Genomic DNA, 15,991 nt, shown 5'->3' with positions numbered 1-15,991 from the left:
GGCTGTTCATGTTTCAGTTTGGAGTTGTAATTCTTTTTCCAATGACTAATTTTAATTTTTCCATTAAGCATCTTGTTTTTTTCTGTGTATTTGTGTCTTTTTGCTGAAGCTTTCTGTCTGGCAATCGAGAGTTGCCTGAAGTACTAATGCTGCTGTAGTACAAGTTGCAGCTAATAAAGCTGGGGACATTGGATCTCTGATTGTTCCCAAAATGTTCCATCATTTGCAACAAGTCATAAGGGATAACCTGTTAAGGTTCATAGGCACCTCACGTGATATATTCACTGTAGGCTTAAGGTTGTCATGAATTGATGAAGCATTATAATAGGGCATTTATCTATTAAATGTCACTGTCAAATATGTTTAAATGAATGTTGTTAAGTATCTTGAACTGTCTCTCAAAACTTCTGCTTAACTGTTTAGTTAAAATCTGTTACTAAATCTCACTACAGACTTCAGAGTTATAACACAAGCAATGAACCCTACAGTCAATGACAAGTTAGGTTATGGATTAGAACAAGTACATGTGATAGTATAGCTATATAGAAGCACAAGTTTAGAGCTTGGAGCACACTCTCCATGTAAATAGTATAAAATAAATATTGATCTTTTTATCTCTTCTTAGTATAAATATAGTTGAGTAGAGCATTTGAAAGTTAATGAGAGATTTTCCTCTTCTTTGTTTGATGTTAGTATTTACTTGAAGGAAAATCAGGTAAAAAGCTCACCCAATTTTACATCCATTAACATAAATAGTCAAAGATATGGCAGCTAGGAGTGCCATGGTCTATAAATATGGTCTAGTTATTTTGTGCTATTTACATAAAAAGTGTGCTCTAAGCCCTAAACTCATGCTTCTATATAGCTGGATTATCACATGTACTTGTTCTGATCCATAACCTAATTTGTCATTGACAGTAGGGTACTGTGTTATTTGCTTGGGTTGTAACTTTGAAGTGTGCAGTGAGATAAAATAACATATTTTATACTAAACAGCAGAAGCATTGACAGATTGTTTGAAATACTTAACTACATTCATTTAAACATATTTGACAGTGGCATTTAATAGATAAACAGATTATAGTATTGTATGTATTCATCACAAACTTAAACTTACATGGTTATGATATAATAATGCCTCAAGCTATTCTTCAGTTAAGCTTCATGGTCTAACCTGACTGTATAGAACCATTAACCGCAAAAATGGAAGTTTACTGATTAGTCTACATAATAATGTTCACTTGTAGAAAGGTTAACTAGAATGAAACACTTGGCTGTCCTTCTCTTATAGGATTATGAAATGTTACATAAATGAGTCACATGCAGATTAAAAATAAGAGTAATAACATGCAATTGTGGTATTAGCAATTGAAAAAAAATAAACTTTTTCATTAGAAGACAATTCGAGAGAAGCAAAAATAAGCCATAAGAAGAAAGATGAATGTTACTGTTGTGGAGGTGACAATAAAGTGCAATTGACAAAGGTAAATGGAACTGAATAAGAATTGGATGATATAGGGATGACAGGCTAGTAATAAAACGTCAGTCATGGCTATCTCTATAGAAAAAATATGAAAGGCGCTAGAATTTAATCTGATTTGTTTTACATAAATATCAGATGGATTTTCAAGAGGCATTTGCTACAGTGTCACACAAGAGACTTGTGAGCAAAATTCTAGGTCATGGAATAAAAAGGAATGTAAGCACTTGGATAAGAAATTGGCTAAGTGACAGGAAACAGGGAGCAGTGATAAGTGGTTGTTTTTCAGATTGGAGGAAGATTTGTAGTGAGTTCCTCAGGGGTCAGTGTTGGGACCCTTGTTCTTTGTGATATATATTCATGTTCTAGACTAGTTTGCAGGGCATGATTTCAAAATTTGCAGATGATATGAAGATTGGAAATGTTGTCAACTGTGATGGGGATAATCTTGAACTTCAAAAGGACATAGATATGTTGGTGGATTGGGCAGTTGGGCAGACAAGTGGCAGATGAAGTTCAATGCAGAGAAGTGCGAGGTGATTCAGTTTGGCAGGAAAGATATGGTGAGACTATATAAAATAAAGGGAGAGCCTTTAAAGGAGGTACAGGAACAATGGGAACTTGGCATATACGTACATAGGTCATTGAAGATGGCAGGGCATGTTGAGAGAGCATTTAATAAAGCATATAGCGCCTTAGGCTTTATTAATAGGGGCACTGAGCACAAGAGTAAGGAAGTCATGTTGAACTTGTATAAGACACTAGTTAGGCCTTATCTGGAGTACTGAGTCCAGTTCTGGGGTACCATACTTGAGGAAGGATGTGAAGGCATTGAAGAAAGTACAGAGGAGATTCACAAGAATGACTCCCAGGATAAAGAACTGTAGCTATGAGGATAGATTGGAGGGGTTGGGACTGTTTTCCTTGAAAAAAAGACTGAGAGGAGACTTGATTGAGGTATTCAATTTCATCAAATAAGGGTTCTATGCTATCATCTATATTATTTCTATGCCAGTATTGCTCTGTTAAAAATGGAACACATCAAAGAAACCATGGCTCTTTGAATAAGTCTATTAATAATATTTTACTATTTGTTTCATGAAAGTGCTTTCATTTCATAATTTTTCTGAATCTCAAAGCAGCAATTTGTTTTGAATAACTAGCTTATTACTAATCAGAGCTTATAAATATTTCACATGGCTCGTTTGTAAACAACTTTCTCCCCCCAAAGGTCAGAAAGTTTGACTTGGGTTTCAGATTTGAAAACCATACCCAGGTTATGGCAATTGTATCTAAAACACATGGGATTATTTTTTTCCTGAATGCAGAGGTCAGGAAAAAGGAATCCAAGACATTTTGAACACCGAATCTTCAGCTTCTTTATGTTGTCCCAAGATTTCCACAGCTACTGTGGGCAGAGGTGTGACATGAAGTAGTTTGTGAGCTCACTCAGCCTGTGGGAAAATTATGAACTGGTTGATTGTGGCAGACAATGCCTCATTCACTTGCTGTCAGCAGAAATGCATTTCATACAGACTTGCATTTTATACATGATCTCGTGAAACGATACTGTGGTATAAAAGTTTAGGGCAGCTTTGACTTTTACTGCCACAGCCTTAGACAAGATTGGAGCCCTGTGTTTAAAAGGTGGACATCCATTTTCCAAATCAAGCAGCAGAAGACATTATGAATCACAACTGTTTTGTTAAACTGTAGTTCAGTACAAATACCATTTCCAACTCTTCCCTTCTAAATCCTTTCCCTGTCCAGAAGCAAACACCCAGCTCTTCAATGAGCATCACCTGATCTCAATTTTCTCTGAAGCTTGCCTTGGTTTACTCTTAAAGGGACTGGCCTTTCTAACATTGTCACCCTGCTGATGTATGCTGGAGCACATATCATGACATCGCACACCACCAGTTTGTGATTCTTCATCCGTTAATTTTGATGATTAGAAAATCATGGATTGAATTGCCACAATTTCATTATTGCTGGGAGGGCAGAAGCCCAATGCTCGCTCTACTTACAGCTGTGACTGTACTTCTAAAGTAAATGGTTGTATGTAAAGTTCTTTAAGATATTTCGAGGATGTGGTATGGTGTTGTTTAATTCAAATTATTTCCTTTCTATTTCTGGAGCATGCAAGACACACAAAGTTGCCTCAACCCAAATGACTTGTGGTGTAGAGATATTTTCAGGATATACTGACTATCACATATCAACTCATGTCCTTTCTCTGCTATGTGATCTGCCCAAACACTGAGGTGGGTGTGGCAGGGAGTAAAACTAATGGGGCTAAAAGCTGACAAATCTCCTAGACTTTGATAGCGTAGAATTTTAAGAGATGGCTGCAGAGTGAATGGATGAATTGGTCTTGTATTTCCAGAAATCAATAGATTATAGGATGGTCCTCCTGGATTGGAAGATAGCAACATAACTCTGCTATTCAATGAAGGAAGGAGAGAGAGAGGAAACAGTTCCCTAATGTCAGTGGTGTGGAAAATACTAATATATTATTGAGGATGTGGTAAGAGGGCATTTAGAAAATCACAATGATTAGGCAAAGTCAACATGATTGTATGGAATGGAAATCTTGTTTTGAGAATGTAATTAGCAGGGTAGATAAGGAGGAATAAGCAGATATGGTATATTTGTATTTTCAGAAGGCATTTGATAAGGCACCACAAAATAAGTTGTTCCACAGGATTAAGGCTCATTGGATGGGGTGGTATTGCATGTATTGAGGATGGATTATTGGGTAGGGTGGTAATGCATGTATTGAGCATTGGTTAATGGATACAAAATAGGTGGCAGGAATAAACAGATCATTTTTGAGGCAGCAATGTGTAAATAATTGTGCCAACAGGATCAGAGCTTGGCCCAAAGCTATTTACAATTTATAACGATGGGTTAAATGAGGGAATTGTCTATTATATATCCAAGTTTACTGACAGTACTAACCTAGCTGTTAAAGTAGCTGTGAGGAGGATTTAAAGCAGTGCAAAGGCATATGGACCGGTTAAATGATTGGGCAAATGGAGCATAATATAGGGAAATGTGAAATTATCCACTTGGTAAGAAGAATGGAAATACAGAATATTTCTTAAAAGGTGAGAGATGAACAAGTATTGATATTCAGAGATTTTGGCTGTCCATGAACTTGAAGCACAGAAAATTAACGTGCAAGTGCAGCAGAAATTAGGAAGACAAATGGTATGTTAGTCTTTATTTCAAGGGGCCTGGAGAATAAGTATGAGGAAGTTATGCTGCTATTATATAGGGCTTTGCAGAGATCACACTGTGTACGATTTGGACTTCTTACCTAAGGAAGGATATAATCACCTTGGAGTAAGTGCAACAAAGGTTCACTAGATGGATTGCTGGGATGAGGGGGCTATCTTAACAGGAGAGATCAAGTACAATGGACCTAAATTATTTGGGGTTTATAAAAATGTGATTAATTGAAACTTTTAAAATTCATTGAGGGCTTGACAAGGTAAATGTGGAACATCTGGAAGAGGAGAAAATAGTTTCAGGATGTTGGCCATTTAGGATTGAAATGATGAGAAGTCAGTTTACTCAGAATCTTTGAAATTCTCAAGCCCAGAGAGCAATGGATGCTCAGTTGATAAGTATATTCCAAAGGGCCATTGATATGATTTTGGGCACTAAAGAAATCAAGGAATAAGGAAGGAAAGTGGAGTTGACATAGGAATTCAGCCATGATCTTATTGAATGTTGGCACAAGCACAATGGGGCAAATAGCCTAACCCCATTCCTATTTCTTATGTTCATGGTTTATCTGATATCTAGTGAAAAAAAACGTTGATAGATTGGTGGGGTCATTAACTATTTAATAGATCTAGAAAGCTACTTTAAGCTTAAAAAAAGGGACATAAACAAAAGAGTAAATCATGAGTCAAAAGGCTGAGAGTTCAAAACCCATACTAAGGCTTGTAATATATTGCTTTCCTGAGGGAATGCTGCATTGTCGCAGGCACCATCCATTAGGTGAGGCATTTAGGTAGATGTTAACAATTCCATGGCATCATTCAAAGAAGAATAGCAAGTTCTCAGTATCCTGGCCAATATTTATTCCTTACCAAAGAAAAGCAGATTAATGCCAATTGTTTTGCTGCATGTGAGAGCTTACTATATAATTAAAGGTTATGTTTGCTGGGATAATAAGTTTTTTAAAAATTAGGATAAACACTTTAAAAAAGGATATTTGTGACAAGATAAAACTATAAAAATAAAAGTTTTCCTTTCTTTGGAAATATCCTTAAAGTGCATTTTTGCCTTCACTATTGAAAGTAGACTACTTCAATTTTGGAAAATTTACCAACCCTCACCCAATCTAATGTTCACTATTACTCACAATACAAGTTTGTCATGGAAAAACTAATCCATACTGGTCTTTTGGTTAAAGCTAGCTTATTTTCAAAACAACTCCTCCACACTACTAACTTCCTAATAGCTTCCACACAAAGTGCTCCAGCTGTACCTTTTTATTCTATTCAGTTGGGATAATTAATGCCCATCACCTGCTTAACTAGCAATTGGTTTTAACAAGATGATCGCCATATTAACATTCACAATGGAAAAATGTATATGCACATTTCCAGCTTTATAACGTGTCACCAATCACAAATGCAGTTTTTTTTGTATGAATATAGATTGGAATTCAAAAGTAAGACTTTTAGTTCGATTATTAATTAGGACTCCCACTGATCAAACTGCTCATCTTAATGCATGAGTACACTGAACCAATATTGAATCAATTCCTGATGCAATTGGTGATTCACGTATTGACTGTAGCATTACATGGAGCACTGTGTCAGAGTTGGTGCTTTTGAATCTTATAATGCTGATGGAGCTATTTGGATTGAAAATGGTCTTTGCTAAATAATAGTTGAAAAATAACTTTCGTTTTTTTTTTCAGGTTGATTGTGAGGCTAAAGCAGGCTACAGCAAATGCAAATTGATCCAGAAGGACTTGGATATTGTCCTCAGTGTGCACAGTCTTTGATGAGTAGCAGCTCACAAATAACATCTTCTATGATAATGAAGGCAGTCAATGTACAACAACTAAAGATTGAACAACCTGCCATCAATACTGAATTAAAGGTAATCATCATGGCCTAGGCCATTCATGGCATCATGCAGAAAATATGCTGAACAAATTCTGGCCAGATACATCACTGCTTAATATTGCTAAGTTCTGGTGAAAGTTTCAGAAATATCATCACCATTTGCCTGGTGCAGTCTGGATGCCGCTTCTACTCATTGTGTCATTACCACAGAGAAACATGCTGTCGAATATTCATCCTGAACCTATGGCTTTACTAACTTTCTGTCCTATCAGCATGATATTATCATACATTGTGTACTTATGTGAGCCGTTTCCTTTTCAGTGGTGGGACAGGGTCTTTTTACCAATGTGTTGATCATGTTTACTAGAACGCTAACCTATAGAAATGCAATTTTGTTTTAGAATTCCTGCTGTTATGCCTATTTCATGTTGGCACCATTTAGTAATCCTTTTGCAGCATGAGTAATGTCTAAAGGTGAAACTGAAACTGTTATGGTAACACCTTCATCTATTACTTTAAATGGGTCACACTGTAAGATATGCTATGTAGTACTTCCACCACAGGTGGTACAGTGGCATGAGTCAACATAGTCCACCTGCTATTTTCCCCTATTACAGCATACACAATTAAAAAACATCCCATTTCCTCTGACTGACCATAAAATTCACTAGCAACATATTAAAAGTTTTGCAATTAGCATGCACTTCCTGTGACATTTTCCCAGTCACACCATTCCTATCACAATTTGTTGATAATGTCCCTATCATTATAAAACAGCATGAGAAAATAAATGTTCTTCCATATAGCTTTTAACAGTAAACAATGATAAAATGGCTAACGCGCACAACAAAGTTAGTCTAGTTTGTATGTGCCAACAGTCTTTTAATCTGATAGACTTCAGCTTACATATAACTGGCTTGAAGGAAAAAATGTCGTTCCAAGTCAAAACAGGAAAACATTCTTGAGCAAATCGATGAGAGAAGAAAGAAAAGGTTAAGAGAAGAAGAGGGGTAATAGAAAATATTGGTCAAAGGAATTAATTCAGTCTACAATCTTTAAAGTTTAAATAAGAATGAGGTATTTGCAGTAGTTCTACTCTCACCAGAAAGGAAGTCTAATTACTATACTCCGCTGGAAAAGGGAAAGACAAAAGTGATTGGTGAGGGAGTTAGCTGGCACTTTGAGAGAATAGGACCCAGCTGACTCAATTTTAACTCTGTGCAGGTGAATGGGTTTTGAATGAGTTAAAATTTTCCCCAAGGTTTCTCAGGTTGTGATTATAAAATGGCTTACATAACACTCGCAGCCTATAATAGAATAGGTACTATTACATTCAGATAAATCTACGGAAGTGTTGCCTTGTTAAATTCAGGTAGAATTTGGAAGTAAGAAAGTAATACACCAAGCTAGATGGCTTGTGAATTTCTTGAATCAATTTGTGTACTATCTGTTACTCTCAATGTTGTCAAGCCAGCTAGAAGGAAACCTACATTGATTTATGAACACATGAGAGGCAGTTTATTGACTCATTTCTTAATATATGGATTGATAGCGACCCAGAGGCCTAATTTGCAGGATGACACTGTTGAGATATACAATATCAGGTAATCATTGGGCAGGATTTTATGTCCCGTGGTCAGGCACATGCCTGACCCAATCCGGCGTAAAATAGCGTGCAACGATGCTGGGCGAGCATCACAATGACATCACGCACTTGTACGAAGTTTAGCTTGGTGGGCGTGAGCAGGTGCCCGAGTTGCACCCACCATTAATTAACAATCCATTTAAGGCCATTAATAATCCAACTGACACCAATTTTTCATTACCTGTGCAATTTCGCGCTCATTACACAGGCAAAACGGGCAGGCAGCCAGTTGGCATTTTAAAAAACCTCATCCAAGGGCGGGATAAAAAGGGTCAGCTGCACTGCCAGTGTGAATAGTGAGGAGTTTGGTAAATAGTTTGCTACTGGTGACTTATTGGTACCTGGCAGCTTCATCTCTGTTTGGGGCTTCATTCTTAGCATTTCCAGGATTCCCTTCAGGACTCATTGGTATGTGCAAGGCCCCTGGAGGATTCAGACTGTGTGGACCCTTCCAGGTATCAGACAGGCTTCCATTACCCTGATAATAGGAATTGTGGTCTCCGCTGGAGGCACCTCCTCTGAGGAGGAAGAGATGGGGAGAAGGGCGAGGAGGCCAGGTGTCCCTATGGAGCTTCCAGGGGAGGGACCTGTGGGAGGAGAGATGCAGGCACAAGGGGAGCAGGGCCAGCAGGGAGTTCAAGGCAGAAGCGGCTGCAGAAGATGCCACTATCCTGCTGCCGAGGTTTACAGGTGGCGATGCAGCTACCTCAATATGTCTGAGGTGCAATGCCGCAGATGGTTCCACCTCTCAAGGGAGACAGTGACTTACATTTGTCAGGTGATTGGGCCTGAGATCAGCTTCGACTGTGCGGGTGGACACCCAATGCCAGTGGCTCTGAAGGTCACAGTAGCCCTCAGCTTCTATGCCTCCGTCTCTTTCCAGGGCTCAGTGGGGGATCATTGTGGAGTCTTTCAATCAGCTGTCCATGGTTGCGTCAAGTTGGTGACAGAAGCTCTGTTCAGGCGGGTACTGACATTTATTCTTTACCGTACCGTTGAGGCCAGTCAGGCTGAGCAAGCCAGAGGCTTTGCAGCCATTGCTGGGTTCCCCCGTGTCCAGGGTGCAATCGACTGCACACATGTGGCCATCAAGGTGCCAGTGGGTCAGCCGGATGCCTTCATCATCAGGAAGGGATTACACTCCATGAACGTGCAGATAGTGTGTGACTACAGGATGCAGATTCTGCGAGTCTATGCAAGGTACCCAGGCAGCTCCCATAATGCTTACATCCTGAGACACTCCCAGGTGCCGGGGCTCTTCAGTGCTCCAGTCTGGCTGGATGGATAGCTGCTGGGTGACCAGGGCAATCCATTTAAGAGGTGGCTCATGACACCTCTCCACCATCCAAGAACAGAGGCAGAGAAGCGTTACAATATGAGTCATGCCTCCACAAGGTCGGTAGTAGAGAGAACCATAGGTCTTCTCAAGATGTGCTTCTGATGCCTGGTCTGTTCAGGGGGTGCACTACAATACCCCCCAGGGTGGGTGTCGCTGATTGTTGGTGCATGCTGCGCTCTCCACAATCTGGCACTGGCACGGGGGGACCCACTGGAGGAAGAGGATCTTGATGCAGCTGCACAGGCCACAGATGATGAGTCCAGTAGTGAGTCAGAAGAGGAGCACGGTGAGGAGAACGCTGAGGGCGTGGAGGCAGACCTTGGTAACCTCCAGGGAGGCAGGGAAAGCAGGGACACCTTGATCCAAAGCTCCTTCAGCTAGGTTACCAAGATTCAACAGCATGCCAGAACTGCAGCCTCCATCCCAGATGTCTGAAAGGACCCTTTCATTTGAACACAAAGAACACTCAGTGCCTGTGCAATAAAGTTTAGAGCCACTTATGTCCAACATTGCATACTGGCGTACCCTGTACCAATGTGATAAAAAGGTGAAGCATACTCAGGCCATGATGACAAACACAAAATTTAACTCATTTTTACAATTCCAAACTATTTACATAAACTTCCCTGGTCTTCATTCCCAGACCAGTATAGATAAAGTAAACATAAATAAACATAAAATCACCCATGAACTGTCCCTCTTGTGCTCATGGTGCCTTTAACTTACGTTTGCGAGTGCTATGTCTTGGTGCCCCCCCTCGCTGGCACCGGCATTGGGTGCAACAGAAGCTCTGTGGTCCTCTGGCATCAGGGGTGGCACTTTGGGGTCCACAGAGTGAGTGTGTACTGGCGAACCTAAAAGGGAGAACAAGGACATGTCATTAATTTAAGTCACCACACTGTCACTGTGCATGCCAGGCACCCTGATGAGGCAATGGAGATCTGCATCATGATGCCATCCTCTTTCAATGATAAATAGGGACTCCAGGTTCGAAGTTCACATCAGTAAAGAGACAAGACTAGAATGGTTGCACAATCCGAAAGTCTCTCCTCTTTGCACTGCACTCTTACCTTCGTCTGGCATCCCCACCTCTCCACACCTGATTGCATGTGGAGCATGCCGGTTCTCAAGGTCCAGGGCATGTTGCTCCAACATGCTGAGCAGCAGGAGGTTGGGCGTCCCTCGGCATGTTCATGCCCTCTCTGCCTGGTTATGGCTCATCTTCTCCTGAATGAACAGAGGAGCATTGATTAGTCCACTTTCCACCTGCAGCACCATTGCAGCCTGGCCAACCCCAGCTGAGGAACACCTTGCAGGGCACATCTGAGTTGTGGTCCTCAAGCTGCAAGGCACTCAGTCCAAGCAGCCAGGGCTCACCCCCTTGGCAAGCTCTGGCAACATTGACAGTTGGCACTCAGATTCGAGCACCCCTGAGGTCCACGGGGAGACGATCATATATTAACACTTCTGCACACTTACTCATGCCAACATGGTACCCACCCTTCCTGAGCGCAGTAGGTTATTGAAGTGCTTCTGGCACTGCACTCAGGAGCGCTGCACCACATCATGGCTGCCCACCTGGGCTGCCACTTCCTCTATGCCCTCTTGGTGAGGTGCAGTGGCCTCCTCCTTCCATCTCTGGGGACAAGGATGTCCCTCCTAGCAGCCACCTCCTCAAGGATGATAGTGAGACACTCGTTGGAAAAGTGATGGACCGAGTGCCCCAGTCGCACTCGAATCCATTAGGAACGCTGAACACACGTCCTTCCGTGACAGCCTTCCAGGGGCTGCCTAGGCTGTTCTTAAACTGACCGCTGCGTCGCCTTTGGACCCGGTGGCTGACAGACCCGCACCCCTGCCCCTTCCCGACCAGTGTGGAGCCGTGTTTCACGCTGGGCGGGCCTTAATTGGCCCTCCAGTGTGAAACTGTGGTTGGAGGCCGATCGCCGGCAGCGGACTTGTTTCCCGGCCGCTCCTGAGCCCGCCCACCGTGCCCGCCTGACGACCTCAAAATCCTGCTCATTATGTATTTCGAGACCCCACAGGAAGATCATCTATCTGCTAAAGTTACTTGTAATCCCCATAACAATTACTGCATATACCGCAACATTGTTCTAGCTGGAAATCACTTGCATTACTTAGAAACTGCAGTATTTGTGCATTTAATGATACTTTGAGAAATGTGCTAATTGTATAACAAGAACTATGCTTAGCAAAATTTTGGATTGGAGACTTGATAGTGAGAAACTCTAAAACAAAAACAAAAGTACCTGGAAAAACTCAGCAGGTCCGGCAGCAGCTGCGGAGAGGAACACAGTTAACGTTTCGAGTCCGTTTGTTTTGGATTTCCAGCATCCGCAGGTTTTTTGCTTTTATCTTAGTGAGAAACTCCGCCCTGTTACAGCACAAGTGAGCTTCAGCAAGAGATAAAAATGCTCTCTTAGGCGTAATGGTGAGAACAGATGTGCAAGTAATTCCGAAAATATTTCCAGGATGGAAAAGGGAAGAATAAAGGAATTTAAACACTTGTAGATTAGGCAAATACTACAAGTCCAAATTAGATTCTAATGTAAATAACTGAGAATACTTTTAATTGTATGGAGGATGTTGAACTTCTGGGAAGTTTGGGTGGTATCAGTGATGGACGTAATCACATTCCCACCTCTGACACCCGTCTGAAAAGAGAAACTTGTTAAGAAACTTTTGTTTACAATGGTTTCCTAAGAAGGGTTGCTGACAAAGAAAATACCACGGTGTCTTTCTAAAATGTATTAAACAAATAACTATTGCTTCTGTAGAGCAATAATTCCAGAAAAGCATTAAGTGCCTAAATTATGATCCTTTTAAAGAAATGTTAGATTTGAAGATTTTTTTGGAAAGCATTTATTGTAACTAACACCTCTGTGATTATAGAACCTTCAGTTCAAACAAAGACTGCTAACAGATGTTTTTAACACATTCCAAATCTCCTTCTCAGAGAAATTCCAGTTAGTGTGATGTATCATGTAATAAATTTAATGGTCTGCACTATGTTGTACCCTTAAATATTTCTACATTATGCTTTCAGCAGGATTTTTCAGTTGGTATGAAGGGGTGGGCCTGACATGCCGACATGTAAAATGACGCACAATGACGTTGGGCGTGCATCCTGATGTCATCTCGCTGAGTTGTGATGTTTTGCTTGGCGGGCACATGCTGGAATCAGCTGCACGGCCGCAGATATGTAAACAGCTTGTTAAGGCCATTAAGGAACTAATTAAGGTTATTGTAAATGTTGCCTGTCCAACCTTAAAATTGGTGGGCAGGTGAAAAGGCCAAGTGGGATGCGGTTTCCTAAAGCTTTTATTTATTAAATAAAATTTTTCATAAGTATAAACACATGTCCCACCTCATGTGACATAAGGGGACATGTTTAAATAAATTTTTCAACCATTTATTTAATTATTTCAACATCGTTTCAACCTCCCTGAGGCAGCTCCATGCCTCAGGGAGATTGAAACGCTCTTTCGCATGCATGCATGAAAGAGCGCTGGCCCTGACTCTCCCTCCTCCCCCTGCCCACACAGAACACTACCGCTCGTGTATTACGCTGGGTGGGCCTTAATTAGCTTGCCCACATAAAATGGAGGTGCGCAGCTGATTGTGGGCATGGATCGGCTCCATGACCACCCTCAACCGCTCCTGCCGAACATGCCCGCCACCTGAAAAATTCATGATGTATAGGTAGGCCAATGTATTTTAAATGTAACTAGTTTAACTGCAGTCTGAAAGGATCCTTTTTGTTAAATATCTGCAATGAGAGCAAATACAGAATACTGTCTGGAGAATGGCTTCTTGGACTCCTAAGGAGTGAAGAGGAGTACTTGTTTCTTTGTATATTAAGACAATTCAAAGCAGTTGAAGGTTGTCTGTCAAATGTTTTCTTTTGGGGACTGATAATATGGTCAAATTTACCATCGTGTGGAGCTCACGGTCTTCAATTACATCAAGGAGATGTTGTGTCAGAAGGAAAAACCAGAACTGGTGTGAATGATGATCACAGGAAGATAGGAATTGGGAGCAGGAGTAGGCCATTTGGCCCCTTGAGCCTGCTCTGCCATTCAAGAAGATCATGGCTGATATGATTGTGGCCTCCAATCCATATTCCATGATCTTCTACCTCAGCACCATTTTCCTGCATTATCCTCCTATCCGTTGATATCTTTAACATTTGTCTTGAATAAACTCAATGACTGAGCCTCCATTGGCTTCTGGGTTAGAGAATTCCAAAGATTCACCACCCTCTGAGTGAAGAAATTCCTCCTCATCTCAGTCCTAAGTGGCCTACCTCATTCTGAGACTGGGTCCCCTGGTTCTAGACCACCCACTCCCCCCTCCCCCCCACAATCCCCAGCCAAGGGAAACATTATTTCTGCATTTACCCTGTCAAGCCATGTGAGAATTTTGTATGTTTCAGTGAGATCACCTCTCATTCTTCTAAACTCTAGAGAATACAGGCCCACTCTCCTCATTCTCTCCTCATTGGACAATCCTGCCACCCCAGTGATCAGTCTGGTGAACCTTCATTGCATTCCCTCTATGGCAAGTATATACTTCCTTAGTAAGGATACCAAAACTGTACACATTACTCCAGAGGTGATCTCACCAAGACGTCTTTACTCCTGTACTCAAATCTTCTTGCAATAAAGGCCAACATACAATTTTCCTTCTTAATTGTTTGTTGCACCTGCAAGTTATCTTTCAATGACTTATGAACAAGGACACCCAAATCCCTTTCAACAACAACATATGAACAAACATGAACATATGAATTAGGAACAGGAGTAGGCCATTTGGCCCTTAGAGCCTGCTCCGCCATTCAACAAGATCATGACTGATATGATTGTGGCCTCAAATCCATGTTCTGCCTACCCTGACAACCTTCAACTTCCTTGTTAGTCAAGAATCTATCTACCTCTGCCTTAAAGATATTCAATGACCCTGGGAAGAGAGTTCCAAAGACTCAGAATCTTATGAGAGAAAACGTTTCTTCTCATCTCCATCTTAAATGGGAGACCCCTTATTTTTAAACCATGTCCCCTAGTTCTAGTCTCTCCCACAAGGGGAAACATCCTTTCAGCATCCACCCTGTTGAGTCCCCTCAGGATCTTATACGTTTCAATAAGATTACCTCTCATTCTTCTAATGCCAATGCATTTGGGCCCAGCCTGTCCAACCTTTCCTCATAAGATAACCTCCCCCGCCCCGCATCCCAGGTACCAGTCGAGCGAACATTCTCTGAACTGCTTCTAATGCATTTATATTCTTTCTTAAATAAAGAGTCAAAAACTGTACACAGTACTCCAGATGTGGCCTCACTAATGCCCTGTACAACTGTAGCAAAACATCTCTACTCTTATTCCCCTTGCAATAAACACCAACATTCCATTTGCCTTCCTAATCATTTGCTATACCTGAATTAGTTTTTGTGATTCATATATCAAGACACCCAGATCCCTCTGTACCTCAGAGTTCTGCAATCACTCTCCATTTAAATAATATACAGCTTTTTTATTCTTCCTGCCAAAGTGAACAAGTTCATCTTTTCCCACGTTATATTCAGTCTGTCAATTTTTTGCCCACACACTTAACCTATCTATGTCCCTTTGCAGAATCCTTATGTTCTCTTCACAACTTACTTTCCTACCTATACTTGTGTGACCATTTCCCAATCTTTCAACATTTAAGAAATACCCTGCATTTCTGTTTTTCCTACCAAAGTGAATAACTTCACATTTTTCCACATTACATTCCATCTGCCATGTTCATACCCACTCATGTAACCTGTCTAAAGCCCTTTGAAGCTTCCCTGCATCCTCCTCACATTCCCACCCAGTTTTGTATCATCAGCAAACTTGGAAATATTACATTTAGACTCCACTTCCAAATCATTGATTTGGATTGTGACTAGCAGAGGCCCAAGCACTGATCCCTGCAGTACCCCACTAGTCACAGCCTACAAACCTGAGAATAATCCATTTATTCTGACTCTCTGTTTTCTATCCATTAAACAATTCTCAATCTGTGCCAGTATATTGCTCCCAATCCCACCTACTCTAATTTTGCTTACTAACCGCTTGTGTGAGACCTTGTCACAAGCCCACTTTATATAGGTCTTAATACATCACATCAACTTATCTATTCTGCTAATTACATATTCAAAAAAACAGGTTTGACCAACATGATTCCCCTTTCATAAATCCATGCTGACTCTGCCCAATCCTATCATTATTTTCTAAGTGTCCAGTTATCACATCCTCAAAAGATTCTCGCATTTTCCCTACTACTGATATCAGCTAATAGGTCTGTAGATCCTCCTTTTATCTTTCCCTCCTTTCTTAAATAATTAGGTTACATTTGTTATCTTCCAATCTGCAGAAACCGTTCCAGAACCT

The 15,991-nt window shown here is 41.0% G+C and overlaps 1 protein-coding gene across 1 annotated transcript in view; it reads right to left on the bottom strand.

Moving 5' to 3' along the window:
* Nucleotides 1-10,643, bottom strand: part of si:ch211-260e23.9 — a 51,897-nt gene extending 41,254 nt beyond the window's left edge. Inside the window, exons 1-2 of the mRNA XM_041190950.1 lie at nt 10,628-10,643; nt 10,284-10,411 (exon numbers count right to left, since the gene is read on the bottom strand). The gene's annotated coding sequence lies outside the window, so the exon portion shown is untranslated. The remainder of the gene's footprint in view (nt 1-10,283; nt 10,412-10,627) is intronic.
* Between the last annotated feature and the right edge of the window lie 5,348 nt (nt 10,644-15,991).

Source organism: Carcharodon carcharias, chromosome 7 (genome assembly GCF_017639515.1).
Source record: "Carcharodon carcharias isolate sCarCar2 chromosome 7, sCarCar2.pri, whole genome shotgun sequence".
Classification (NCBI taxonomy): Eukaryota; Metazoa; Chordata; class Chondrichthyes; order Lamniformes; family Lamnidae; genus Carcharodon; species Carcharodon carcharias.
This window is presented reverse-complemented; position numbering and strand designations above follow the sequence as displayed.